The following is a 15,196-nucleotide window of genomic DNA, read 5'->3' as shown; positions in this document are numbered from 1 at the left end:
ATTTATTTGTGAAAGTCATGTGCATAAATTTTCAGACATGTATGTTAAGCAGTTTTGTCGCTGTGTTTAATTTTGAATATAAAAGACTTTATAAGGCAGTCTTACCTTATGTTCTTTTGTGCTGCTTTGCCCTCACAAATTGTGTGTGCTTGTGTACACAGGCTCCTTCAGTAACACAGGCAGCCCGCCAACACACACACACAGAAAGGAAAATGAAACGCGGCAGCAGCAGACGCATTCAACTCCTTCTCCCCCTCCATTTTAAAAGTTTTTTAAAAAAATTTAGACAAAAATGCTTAACAAATATGTCTGAAAAATTATGCACATGACTTACACAAATAAATCTCTAAGTTTCCCAAGTTTCATGCTTTTATCTTTAAAAATAAAAAAGTTATATGCATTTATAAATCACAATGAAGCCCTATGGGAAAAAACACGGTTTGATCTAAAATCTAAAATTGTGTCCGAATCTCCGAATCGATCTAATTTTAGGCTGTGCGGGACCAGCACTACTAGTAGGCAGGCAGGCTGTCTCACTTGCAGTGAAACTTATCAGGCGCTCTTCTTGGCTGGGGCTGCAGCAGCGGCAGAGATGGAGTATCACCATCTCCTTCTCTAGTGGTTGAGGGGAGCCCACTGAGTGCCAGCCTTGTGGTGTAACCGGGTCTAGTGGGTCTTACCCAAGGACCTATTGCATACTCATGCATGGCAATCACACCAGCCTGCCTGCAAGCCCAACTGTCCAGTTTTTCTCCTGAAAGATGAGCATCTGGACTTTGCTCATCATTTTCCATCACCATTGTATGACTGGCGAAGGGAGAAACCCAAAGACGTAATCTTCCAAGTACAATCCAACTAAGGGGGTGCAAAAGCATTTGTAACTGTCAATGGTTTTGGAACCACTGTGCCCACCTTGCTGGGTCAGTTTGCTTTTTTGGCTGCATGACTGAAAATTGAGACAATCTTGGGCTCACGGACTGCTGCTCTCATCATCACTGAATGCTGCTTCTGACTGCATCTCTGTGTGGCTGCCTCACTGCACTGTGTAGTGACCTTGCCCAGTAACTGTGCAGTAACTGTCCAATATTACATTTGTGCTTTGCTTCCTTACTCAGAGCCACATTAGTGACTGGTCTACTAGTCCCTAACTTGCATTCCTTCACTGCTAACTATAATTGAAGTCTGAATGGGAAAATCCTCAGACTCTGCTAGCCCAGCTTTTAAAACACAAAACAACACTGAAGGGGAGATTTGCACTTCAATGGATAGTGTGTGATCTTCTCTTGAATACACAGACCTTCTCTCTTTGCTAAGGGAGACTGCTTGAACTGTTCCTTTGGGAAAATAAAATAAAATTAATTACGATAAAACCTGTGAACAGATTATTCTCAAAATTTCCACAGATGACAACCATGAACCCATCTATAAACTCAATGAGACTCATGTTGATATCTTCAAAAATGAAAACGTTATAGTACTTTGGATTACCTGAAAAATCCAATTTTAAAAAATGAATTTCAACAAAACTTGTGAACAGATCATTCCCAAAATTTCCACAATGACAACCATGAATCCATCTGTAAGCTCAGAAAAATTCATGTTGCTATCATGAAAAATGAAAACGTTATAGACATTTATTTCTCCAAATCAAACTCTATGGAGAAACACATCCGAATCGTGATTCGGAGGTCCAAATCTTGCCTCAGATCTGGCTCCGAGGTGGATCAGGGGAGGTCCGGATCAGTCCGAGGTGGATCGGGCCTGATTCAGAAGGTCCAAGTCAGGCTCCGAAGTGGATCAGGGGATCCATGCACAGCCCTAGTAGAAAAGGGTAAATGTGTCAATTTCAGTTTCTCTCGGGCCACAGCTAGACCTAAGGTTTATCCTGGGATCATCCAGGGTTCTCCCCTGCCTGAGCACTGGATTCCCTGTGTCTCACCTAGATGAACAGGTTTGACCCCTGGACGATCCAGGGATAAACCTTAGGTCTAGCTATGGCCTCGGTTTCTTATTAGTTTTTCCCATCCTTCACTTCATTCTGTCCCATTTCCACTTCAATGTGCTGTTGATTTTTAAGTATGCATGGCAATCCATATGCATTTTTGTCTATATTTCTCCTAATGCATGTGTTTTTGCCTAATGGATATTTTTGAAAGTACTTTTTCCTCATGTATTTTTTAAATATGTTTTCCCCCGCACTGATATATGCATTTTTATTCACGCTTTCCCTGAACATATACACTTTTGTATGACTTGAAAGCATGTGTGAGGGAGTCATGTCAACCATGTCTGACTCCTGCTGCTCACACTCACACACACACACCAACTCTATGTTTGGCTGTTGTGTGAAGCAGCTATACACGCACAGATCCCAAAATGAGGGGTTGGGGTTTTCCTGTGTAACCCAGGGTTCTCTCTCATGTGGAATAGCTCTGTGCATGCATGCTGGCATAAACATAGGCTGCTTCACTTGGGGGATATGTCCAGTGTCCACAGAGGAAGCAGAGGGCAGGACTAGTCAGCATGATCCCACAATCCCATCATACATGCTTTCAGCATAAAAAGGGCATCATATGAACCCTTGTGACATGCCTCCTCCACATTAGGAAAGGTTCTTCTCATGGCATATAGTTAAATGATGGAATTTGCTACCACAAGACATAGTGATAGCCACCAATTTCAGTGGCTCTAAAAGGGGGTTAGACAAATTCATGTAGAAGAAGACTATCAATGGCTACTCGTCCTGGTGGCTACGTGCTATCTCCTGTTTTTGCATACTTCCCAACCATTGTAAAATCTCATGCTCTTTTATGGCACTGTCCCCCATATCTTTGCTCTCTCTGTAAGCAGAACTCCGTAGAATTTGTTATGTCTCCAGCGTCAATAGCAGAAGTGTTTCTGCAAGTCTGTCAAAGTGTCACAAATCATTTCCCTAAACCTGGATAGATAAGGCAATGTAGGCTACTGAGAGACCTCTGAGGGGACGTTCTCTCAGCAGCTACCCAAACACCTCTTGCTGAATTAAATGAAAAGTAATGGCACCTCAGGCACAAGTTGATTTGGGAGCCTGTGCATAGTTATCACGAACTTCATCATGTAAGGAGAGACAACAGGCAGCCAATGAGCTCAGTTATTCTTCAAGGACTTTCTGCTTAGCATGGTCACTGATACTAAATATGTGGACACTCACTCACTATATTATGCACCATTGCTACTGCTTTCCAAGCTGAGGCACAGGCAAAATGTTTTTTAAACCTTCCACCATCTTCCTAGAGACCTAAAGATGGTAGTGCATGCACTGGTAACGTCAAGGTTTGACTTCAGCCATGTACTGTACATAGGGCTAACCTTGTGCATAATCTGGAAAATTCAACTAGTTCAAAATATGGCAGCCAGGCTAGTCACCAGTACACCTATGGGTGACCATGGGCTTTGCTAGACGTGCCGGCTTATGCCGGCAGGGAGGCGGGGCCAAGGCGCGCTAACATTAGCGTGCCTCGCCCAGGGTTCCAGACGTCGGACTCGCAGGGACATCGGATCCCTGCAGCGTCCGCCATTTTTTTTTTTTTGCTGTTAAAGGGGCCGCGTGCGCCCCGAAGCCGCCGGAGACGGTAAGTTGTTTTTTTTACCGGGGGGGGGGGGGAAGGATGGCAGGGGGGGTGGCAAGGGGGGAGGGCGGGTGAGATTGTGCCGCGCGCCGCCGCTGCCCGAGCAAGCAGGCGAGCGGCGCTTGCCCGGGCAATGCCTGGCATGGGACGGCATTGCCCGGGCAAGCGCCGCTCGCCTGCTTGCTCGGGCGGCAGCGGTGCACGGCGCGATCTCACCCGCCCTCCCCCCTTGCCACCCCCCTTCCCATCCTTCCCCCTCCCCTCTCTTCCCCCCCCCCCCGGGCCAATGGGCACAGCACTCGTATGAGCTTTGTGCCAGGTCCGCGGCTTTTCGCGGCTACTCACGAGTAAGCAAGTAGCCGCAAAAAGCCATGGAAGTCACTAGACTTCCCCCAGCCCCGGCCTGAGGCCGGAGCTGGGGAAAAGGCGCGCCATAAGCGACTTAGCTTATGGCGCGTTAGAGGAGGGCTCCCTGCGGCCTGGGCCCAGATTCCCCTGTGCGTCATCTGGATGCACAGCAGGGAAACCGGGTCTGAAGGCGCGCTAAGGCCTCGTCTAGGAAGGCCCCATATTACACCAGCTTTAAAATCACTACACTGGCTGCCAATTAGTTTCCAAGTAAAGTATAAAGTATTGGTTATTACCTTTGAAGCCCCACATGGTTTGGGTCCAAGTTAACTGCAGGATCGCCTTCTCTCATACAGTCTGCCCCACATACTCAGGTCCTCTGAGAAGAATTTACTCCAGTCAGCCAAAACTAGGCTGACAACCATTACCCAGAGGACCTTATCTTCTGCCACTCCCAGACTGTGGAATGTCCTGCCAGGAAAGATTTGTCAAATTAACAAGTCTTCCAGATTTTAAGAAAGCTATAAAGACTGATCTCTTCCAGCAGGCCTACCCAGTTGAATTTTAAGATGCCTTTTAATAATGTATTCATTTTATATGTTGTCAATCAGTTATATGTATTTTATGGTGTTTTGTACTCGTGTTGTACCCCACCTCAATCCAGTGGGAGAGGGTAAGAAAATAATAATAATAATAATAATAATAATAATAATAATAATAATAATAATTATTCCCCCACTGGCTGCTATTTTCAAAAGGAGATAAGCTTTCATTAATGCTGTGATAAGACAGTGCACACCTAGGTATTACCTACAACTCTCATTTGTGGTACTTACACTTAGGGATGTTGAAGGAATCCAGATTGTGGGTGGAGCTTGTTAAGTTTTTGCATTGGGGTGGGCGGGTGTGCCAATTGTTAATGCTCTAATTTTCCACAAATGGTGCTATTTATGGCCACCATTTTGTGGAAATTATGATTTGACATACTAATTATACCTGCAATTTTTGTGCAAAATCGCAGCTCATGGAGAAAATAATTGTGAGCTGTCTCCAGATGCCTGTGGGCCATTTGGTGGCTCGTCCCACACACCCGCCAGGGGCAGGGAGCCAGCTGGAGTCTGGCAAGCAGACCACAAGCAGGATGTGGGACAGTTCACCCATCCCTAGTCACAATTGATCATTGGGGAACTACAACACAATCTTGAGAATGATCTACAGATCTTGTACAAACCACAAGAGGAAGATTACTCCCGACACATATACAACTAATGTGACACAATTACTTACCAGTGACATGCACGTCTCATCTAATTTATGACAAGACACATGACCTTGTAACAGGCCTAAATGTCAAGTATGCCATTTAATCAGCATAAGTAACGCTGTGTACAGTGGACCCAATGGTACCATTCATCACATCCATAGCACTTGTACATTCATGTCTAACAATGTGGTGTGGGTAATTCCATGCATCAAATGTCAATCAGTGGTTTGCATTGGACAAATGGGCCTATCTTTTAAGCAAAGATTGAATCAGATATAAAGACCAAGAACTGTCAGAAACCAGTGAGTGAAGATTTTAATCTCCCTGGACAATTAACTACATATATAATTAAGCAGATAGGAATTTAATCAATGGGTGGAACACAATAGTGAGGAGTCTGATCACTTGCTCCACATGCCCACTCGGGTCAGTCAACCCGGGGGAATCCAGCAAGCAGCGTACAGACAGGACATGGAGGGGATTTCACCCAGACAGAGAATTCAGTGGCCAGGTTGTTGACTGGGACTAGGGCAGGATCTACACTACTGCTTATAATGGTTTATAATGGTTTTGACAACTGTTCAAGCCCAGGACACATTACATATACAGTTTTCAAAATGTTTTTAAAGTGTTGTATCCTGCTTAGTGTAGATCGGGCCTAGGTGATGTGAACAAATAAACCCAATCCTTGCTCACCTGCACTGTTTTCCAAGTGATATGGATATCTGGAGAACCATGAAGTGCCAGATTGAGACCCAAGAAGGGCCAGATTTGCCCCCCCCCCCCCGGAAATTCTAAAGCCCTGTTCCGAAATTTTGGGTTTGAAATAACAACAACAACAACAAAAACAACAATGAAATGTGCCTCTAGATTTTTGTTATTTCCCTCTCCGTGGTGGCTTACAAACTCCTAGAAGTATATGTCACATTCACCACTTAGATAACTTCTGTGTGGCTTGGTTACCGTGAATGAATGAAATCTTTATTGCTAAAAGTGATAAGCCATCACAATTTCACATAGTTAGAAAAATAAAATACAAGTAAAAAATATGAGCTGTATGTAAATGGAATAAAAATAGATAATTTAAAATAAAATAAAAAAGATAAACAAAAATACAAGAATATAAAAATACAAAATCATATTTACATAAATCAAGAGCTCCACAATGGGGTACTAGAACAACACATTTAAAAAAGGCAAAATCTCCAGCTCCCCATTACAATACTTGTAAATGGTCTTGCTGCCTAGCTCTCAACTTACTTGCAGCCAAGGCAAATTTTGCAACCAGAGCAGTAATGAATACATTATTGCTAGCCAGCAAGATACAGATTTCCTCAAGGGAAGCAACTCAAGCTCCTACTGGAGGAGCCACATGGGTAGAAGACTAGAAATGGCACCTGGACAGCCAGGAAGTCTACAGCAACTTGAACCACTAGCTGTTTATGTCGAGGAGGTCTCAAGAACAGTCAGGATAAGTTTCAGTTGAAAAATCAGCTCCCAAAGATCTCTACCAGTTTTCCCACTTTGTAAGTGACAATGAAGGCATAATTCCTGCTGTGAGGCTTACAGTTAACAAATGACTACTGAACACATTGAAAGGATGCTCTAACTATCCATGAAAGCTTCTCTCTTACAGGTTGTGTGTCCTGTTCTCTCAACCAAGAGGACAAGATGAGCTACAATCAGTGTGTAGATCAGAAGAAAAGTGCCATTAATTGAAAGCCAGATCATCTATACTGGGCCTGAACTAAGTTGGAAGATTCTCTCAACATAACTGTGTGTGACAGTAGTAATAGGCCATTTCTCACCATGGATTTATATGTTGCATATAACCTTTCTGAGCCTCTTTTATGGCAACTGTCATTAAAATTCATTCTTCTATCTCATAGCTGCCATGATTTTGATTTTTTTTCCTGTCTGATGGGAGTTAGTAACTTCAACTTCTGTAAGGCTTGTCTGACATAAGCGATGTAGCACATCAGTTAAAGCTTATTCTTCTGAACTTCAGAGGCGTTTCACAGCCTTGAATCTTAATAGTTTTACTCCCCAGCTTACTTAAATGTTTAGGCCTTCAACACTCAAAGGAAGCTCTGTTTTCAACTCTTGATTTGTGGGGAAAACATTTCATTTCCTTTAAACAGGTGGGCAGTCAATAGAATGACCAGTTGCAAAGGACTGGATGCCTAGTTATTAATATAGCAATTGCCCGTCTATATTGTGTATGCCCTAATAATGCACATATGGTCCTGTACATGCGGTATTGGATCCTGGAAAATGGGTGGTCCCAGATTTTGCATAGAAAGCCTATGCACATTTGGGTCTACACATGTAGGTTCTGTATACAAGCTCCATTCATCATGTGAGGTTGAGGGACCTAGTGCTGAGTTCGATGGCTCTCTAATGCTCAGTGGCATCTACTGTTATTTGCTTTCCCATTGTGAAGCACATGGGCTCAGGCATAGTGCTACCTATACATATGTGCATGTATATCTTACACCCATGTTGCACACACCATCCAAATAAGACGCAGCATTAAATTGTGGAATATACCTTATTTTTTAAAACCATCTGCACACATTTTTCTTCTCCTGAAGACTGAAATTGCGGTCAGAATGATCATACTTTTAGTACATTTCATTTATTTATTCATTTAAGAGTTAACTAGTTATCTCTAAGGTTTATAAGCTATTGTTAAAGCTTGAGACAGAGAATGATCAAACAAAGGACTGTATGATAAAATGGGATCAAAACTTTGGGTATAATGTACCAATGGAATTATGGAAAAATATGTGGGTAAAAGGTTTAAAATATGCATTAAGTACCAGACTCAAGGAGAATTTTTACAAGATTATGTACAGATGGTATATGTCTCCCTCAAGATTAGCAAAAACGTACACAGGTTGTTTGGGAGACTGGTGGAAATGTGAAGAACAAGAAGGAACTTTTTACCATATGTGGTGGTCATGTAAAAAAGCAAAATCTTTTTGGACTCCGATACATCTGTCAATGCAAAAAAATATTAAAGACAAATCTACAAATGAAACCAGAAACATTTTTGTTGGGATTTATGGATGATCAACTTAAAGAAAAAGGAGGAACGTTGTTTTTGTACATGACAACAGCTGCCAGACTACTCTATGCACAATTCTGGAAAAATATACAAGTACCATCAATGAAGGAATGGCTGCTTAAGGTTTTGGAGATGGTGGAGATGGCCAAGCTTGTGGCACTTGTAAGAGAAAAATCAACAACCTCATTCGTAATGGAATATGGCCTTATATGTTTTGCATATGTGTTTTTATTAGATGTATTGTATTGTATTGTTAAGTGTGTGATGTTCTGTTATATTTTCTTTCTTTGCTTGTCTTTTTCCCCTATTCCTTTGTAGAAAACAATAAAATTGTTAAAATGGAAGAAAAAGAGTTAACTAGTCATTCAGGTGTGTCTAAAACTGTACCTGAGGAAATTACCTCTTCTGCGAAAGAATTAGAACCCTGTAGCCTTCTGTGTCTGCCCAGCATTATTACAAAGAAAACCATGAACTTTTGTTCTATGTTTAATAATCTCATATCATGATTAAGAGCTCATTCTCTGAATATGGATCCTGAATATGGATCTTTATGCAGCCAAAATGGTGCCACCCACATACAGAAATATCTTTGGGGAGGGTTTCTAAGGGTCGGAGCCCAAAATAACCTGATGAGGACTGAGTATGCTTGGTGGGTTTAGAATGTTGAATGGATGCTATGGGGTGTGGGGAGAGAAAACTACAGGGCAGTGTGGATGTAATGGAGTAACCTGGAAGAGGACATATTTTGCTAACTGGATGGAATCCTAAACTGGAACACTCTGGCATTTGTGTACTACTTTCTCAGTAGGAATGTACAGATTGTGCAAAATCTATTCTGTCTGTATTTAATGGATTGTTAGACACCTTTCATTCTGTCATCTGCCCATTGACAGAATCATTTTGTTTAGTTTACAAATTTGTGCAAATGTGAATTTGCGCCAATGCGCAAGTTCCCCTAAATGTGCATTTTCATGCTTTAGCCTGTGGGGGAAATTTCTGAAGTTTAGAAAAATGGTCTGCAACTCTGCAGACTCTACTAGACAAAGTAAAAGCCAGTCCCTTTTGGAATCTATGAGTCGCAATCATAAAAATCCAAACTCATTTGGTTTCATTGTGTGTTTCTCTGACATCCCTATTTCTTAGATATCTGTTCATAAGGTGTTTCACATGAATAGCTAAAACACAATGAAAGTTTAAGTATGAAAGTGCACAATGACAACTGAGAGATCCTTGACTTTTTCTAGAGAAAGCCTCAATCACAATCTAATCCTTAAGACACCGACTTGAAATGAGGCCCTACTGACTTCATTGGGACTTGCTGCATAAAAGGAAGTGTGTTAAGGATTCACACTCTAATAATCAAAAGTGATTTGAGTCTCTCTGAATAGAACTAAGGGAAAACAAACATATGAATGTCATATTCTTTGGTACATTTAATTAAATGTAATATATGAATAAATAAGGGAGAAGAGGTGAGCTGAAGACCTTTGATTCTCTCCTCCTTAACCAGAATAAACACAAATCTTTGCATGAAATCCATTCTCATTAAATTCTAGGTTGTAAATAATGTCTCAGGTGTGTAGCATTGGATTTGCAGTACAGCTCTGAATAACTCCAAACCCACTATACCAGGGAAGTAGTGTCTCTGTGTGTGGGGGGGAGGGGTCACCAGCAATTGTGCATTGGCTAATAATGGCCTTGAAGAGTGAACAAAACAGGCTTGAATATGACACAAACAAAAATCAAAGGAGCCATTTTCAATAATTAGTCCAAAAACAAGGACATTAACAAGGATAACCCATGTTTTGTGATTAGAACCTTAACTGCTAGGACTCAGAACTGTGAGAACTGAAATTCAGCTATCCAGTGAAATGTGCAGCTCTCTGAATTTTGTGCTAAGTGATCCAATCCAAAAATGTGCATTAAAATGTATTTATCGGGGGAAATATTAAAAAATACATAATAATAGGAAAATTGCTTGGAAAAATGAGTATATTTGGCAAAAGTGCATACAAAAATGGATGCATTTGGAGAAATGTGGACACAAATGCTTGTGCAACACTTAAAATTAATGTTTCACTCAATGGTATTTTTTTAAAAAAAAGAATCTCAAATTTCAGGACAAACCAAACTTAAGATTGGAGAACTTGTTAAAGTCAGAGATAAATGATATTTAAGATTAGGGAACTGAGAGAAACCAAAATTGACAGATTTGTCCACCCTGAGTAAACAGTACTCATCCATTGAACATCTACATAGAAGAATCATCTTGTAGCAGGGGTAAAGAGAAGTTAATGCTCTGTCAGAGAACATTCTCTTCACCTACACCAGCTTGTAAAAGTCAGGTTCAGGGTGATCTGACTCCCGCTCGCAGTTTGGTGTCTGTTCAAAACAAAAGCCTTGATTTCTGAAATAAAAATTAATGTCCTCTATCATCCACTGAAGTGGTGGAATAATTTTGATATGAAAGAATATCGAACTCATTTAGGGCACCGATGGCAGTCCATAAAAGCGCGAGATCATGCAACCGAAAAGACATCTGTCTTGTGTCCAAATATATCTATTTATGTGCTGTGAACAATATGCAAGTTTCATACACATGCCCATTATCTCCAATCCATTATCTCCTGTTCTCATGAATATGCAGGATGCCTTCTATTTGCTGAGAAATGCTTTCATATTAAATCACCAATCTCATTTCTAGCAGAAGAGGATCTCAAAGGACCATGTTCATGCAGCATTCCCTTGAAATAGAGACTATCGGGAAAGGGAGGTAGTTCAAGGTGAACAGGTTTACCCAAGGTAATCTATGTAATCTCAAGGGGGGGGGGTTAGAATTAAAACAAGCCTGATCCACGCCCAGTTGGCACGGCTTGTGGGTTGGGTCGGTTGTTGTGATGGGAGGGGAGCCAGGAAAAAAAAGTATATATGCTAGACATATGTACTGCCTCGTGACGAAGAGCCAAAGGTATAAAGGCTCACCCTCGGCATTCTTCAGCCTCTTTTGATTTCAGCCCCACCCTCCCTCTCTATGAACTGGTATGGGAATCAAACCCAGTCACCTCCTTTGCAGGAGGGGCTGAGTAGGAATTTTCCTTTTCATCTAGTGATGTTCAGGATTTTGCCCACTCCATACTGGTTTTAATCTTAGAAGCGGAGGATAAATAGGTCAATTATAAAAGGCAGGATTGTGTGGTAATTTGGGGAAGTCAGAGTAGGGACGGTGAGCACTCTGGCACCTTGATGGTGACTGGCAAGTCAGAGGTCCTGCTCCTCGAGGGCTTTGCAGCTTTCATGTCAGGGTATCGTTTGCCTTTGGGGACCTTCTTGCCTCATCTACTCAGCTGTTCAGCCTGAGTGGACATGACGCGGGTCGGTCTCACCAAATATGCAAGTGTAGTTGAAAAGGGGGCTGGGAAACCTGACCCCTGTTTCCAGAAGAGTGGCTCGCCCTGAGGGGCAGGCTAGAGCCTGCAGCTAAACAAAATAGATTCTCGCATGTTCACGCTCAGATCCATGGAGGGTAGCATATCCATGAATAAATAAAGAGGCCCTAATTTTACCCCAAGCTCTGGTGTCTTTGTTTTTGTTTCTGGAACTTCCCTTTAACCTCGCAATCAGCATGCAAAAGTGGGACATAATTTTATTGTTGCTGCTATTATTTATTTATTTATTTATTAGTATTACTATCATTATTTTTCCAAATTCATCTTTCAGCTAAAATACAAATAATTCCCTTTTAATTTGTTAGGTTGTTGCTGTTGTTTAAAAAAACTAGTAATATAGGGCTATTAGAGATCAGCCTGCCCACACTTTAAGATCAGAAAGAGAGGCCCTTCTCATCTGTCCACCTGTGAGAGCAATTCTGTGGGTATCTACATGGGAGAGGGCCTTGTCTGTGGTGTCCCCAAACCTCTGGAACAAACTTCCATCAGAGGTCTATCATGCACCATCCTTGCAGACTTTCAAGAAGACCTTAAAAACATTTTATTTTACCATGGCCTTACTAGGATGTATACTGTTGTTGCTGCTATTGTTGTCCCTGCTGCTTTTATTATTTTAATTGCTATTTTCTTGTGAACATGTTTTATTGCTTTTAATACTTTATGTATTTTATTGTTGTAAGCGGCCTCTGCCCTGAAAGGCAGCCAAGAAATGTTTTAAATCAATAATAAATACAATAAATGAATGAATGAATAATGCCCAGAGCCGCTGGATGAAAGCCTTCTGCATTGTGAATTATAGAAATGTTTGAATTTTGTATTCCGTCTGTATTATGTGGATTCTCAGGTGTCTTTGTTCCATTGTGTGCTTACTGGGGGCTCTGGATTTTATCCAATTCCCTGAATTTCCCCAAATTTGGATTTGTGGAAATTTGTACTTACAAAAACGTGCAAATCTCACCCCTCCTAAATATGCAAATTCCCCAAAATTTGCTTTCTATTCTTTAGTCTATGGGGAAATGCACAACTTTAGCTAGTCTTTTATGCATTTTTCTATGACTAAATTTGCATAAAATACTGGAAAGAAAAAAAGAAATGGTCCCCAAGTCTGTGGCCTTAGCTAGACCTAGTGGTGTAGCGGGGTGGAGGGATGAAGATCCCCCAATATTTTAATTGTGAGATCTTCCTGTCAGTACACACGCAGTATGCGATGACCTCACAGAGAGAGGCATTGTGCCCGCTATTTTCTTTCTTTTTTTCTTAAACAGACAGCAGCGCTTGAACGCTTCTGCGCAAAAGGTAAGTGATTTTTTTAAAATAATTACTTTCCCCATTCCCCCCACTCTACCCTTGATGGGTGCAGTACTCCTGAGGAGCTCTGCACCCCATGCACGGGTTCCGGCTCCTCACGAGGAATTGCGAGGAGCCGGGACAAACCGCAAGACCACAGAAAAACTGGGCCTAAATGGGAGGATGATATCCCGGGGCAAGAGACGGATCATCCCTCCCTGATCCTGGGATCCCCTGTGCGTCATGTGGACACACAGAGACGAATCTGTGGATCGCCCCGGGATAAAGCCCCATCTTGCTATGGGCTGTGTAATCCATGCAACTTGGAAAAGACATGTCCATGTAGAACCCACAACTTGGATTCATAGAAATCCAAACTCATTTGATTCTGTTGGTGATTTCTCTGACATCCCAAATGTCTAATAGTGAAGGGAGTCAGTGCAATGTAATGGGCCTTACTATGAGAATAAGAATTATGTTCCAAGATCATTCTAATTTGCATCTGCACACATGTAGGAATGGGGAAATAAACCAGTTTTGCTTTCTCCTGCCTCCATTTTTTAAAAAGAAAAGGAAAAACCTCTGAAGTTCTTTCTCTCCTGAATATGAAGATCTTTGCAAATTTTAGCCAATTCTTATCCAAAACAAACTGAAACAAAATTCTCAACCATCTACACCAACCAAATGCAATCGGTACAGTTGTTCCCAGCATGGAGAGAACCATGGTGTACCTGCCTGCTACATAATTGTTAAAGATGAAGCGTCTCTCAGAAAAAAAGGTGGCAGCTCTAATTCGGCACTAACATGGTAGAATACAGAGGTTCAAACCCAGACTTTTAAGAGAAAAGCACTCAAAGCCCCTGGCCCTGAACTGATGAATTGGTCTGTTTCAATTTCTGACACATTCACTCTTTGAATTTCTTTTTGTCCCAAATGTGGATCGCTTTTTCAAATTTAGTCAAATCTCATGAAAACCAAAGTGAAATAAAACCCTCAGCCATCCCTTTGATCCTATATGTAAGCTTCCCTTTGAGACCTGCCATCAAATAGCCAGAGGATAGGGGATGGAGCCAGCAGGGTCATTCACATTGAGGTCAGGCCTGTTAGGTGGAGTCATGTTCCTCCTCCATGAGTTTACTGATTTTGTGGAGGAAGCATCTGCAGAAGATGTATCTCTTTTACGTCAGCCGGATTTGTATTGCAGTTTTGAGGACTTCCAACAAGCCAGCTGTGTTCTCCTCCAGGACCCTCCATTCCATTCCATTCCAACTCCCCCTCATTTTCTACTCCCCTCCCTCCAACAGTCAGCGCGGTATCATCTCAGCCTGTTCAGTCCTCATTGGGATTTTTCTGGGTTCCTCCACACCAATTTTCCCTCCTAAAGATTCCTTTTACTGCTGCTGCAAACTTTGCAGTTCACCCGATACTGCTGATCTTGTGTGCTTGGATGGGGCCAATTTGGTTACATAAAAATGTATTCTGACGTGTCCACTGTTTGTATGTAGGGTATTTTTTAACCCGCCCTGAACTTTAGTGATGGAATGGGCCAATAAAACTAAGGTCACAGTCATACACATATTTATTGGGGTGGGGGGTTTGTCCTAATGAACTTATTGTGATGGCAGAAATGGGAGTGAAGTGATAGATCAACTTCCACTTCTAAAGCCCTGGTGGCTCATATCAGCCAGTGTGGGCAGGGAGGGAGGGATAGATTTCCATCATCATCATCATCATCATCATCATCATCTCTAGGTTTCCCCCCCATCCTGTTAGTTTCAGCATGGGGTAAAATCAGTACCCCCCATGCTGGCATAGTTAAGAGGCATGTTCCTAGAGCCTGCTAGAGGAACCTAACAGATCCAAGTTCACCTCCAACCTATCAACCAGTGGGATTTACCACCAATGGAACACCACTGGGGAAAGAGCTATGCCCACAGAGATTTTTGCAGGTGTACTGGGGGCCACTGGGGGAACATGTGTACCCAACTGGTGGAATTACCTGGTAGAGGGACACATCTACCCCAATCCTAACCCCCTCCAGCCAGTGGATCGAGAGGTTAAGATTGCACTCTTACCTATGAGTAAATATGTATAGGATCTGGATATGCCTAACACATTATTTGACTTCCTTAGCTTTTGTCACAGACATTTCTAAAATTGCATGGCCCAGATG

The sequence above is a fragment of the Elgaria multicarinata genome, chromosome 12 (assembly GCF_023053635.1).
Source record: "Elgaria multicarinata webbii isolate HBS135686 ecotype San Diego chromosome 12, rElgMul1.1.pri, whole genome shotgun sequence".
In the NCBI taxonomy this organism is placed as follows: domain Eukaryota; kingdom Metazoa; phylum Chordata; class Lepidosauria; order Squamata; family Anguidae; genus Elgaria; species Elgaria multicarinata.
This window is presented reverse-complemented; position numbering follows the sequence as displayed.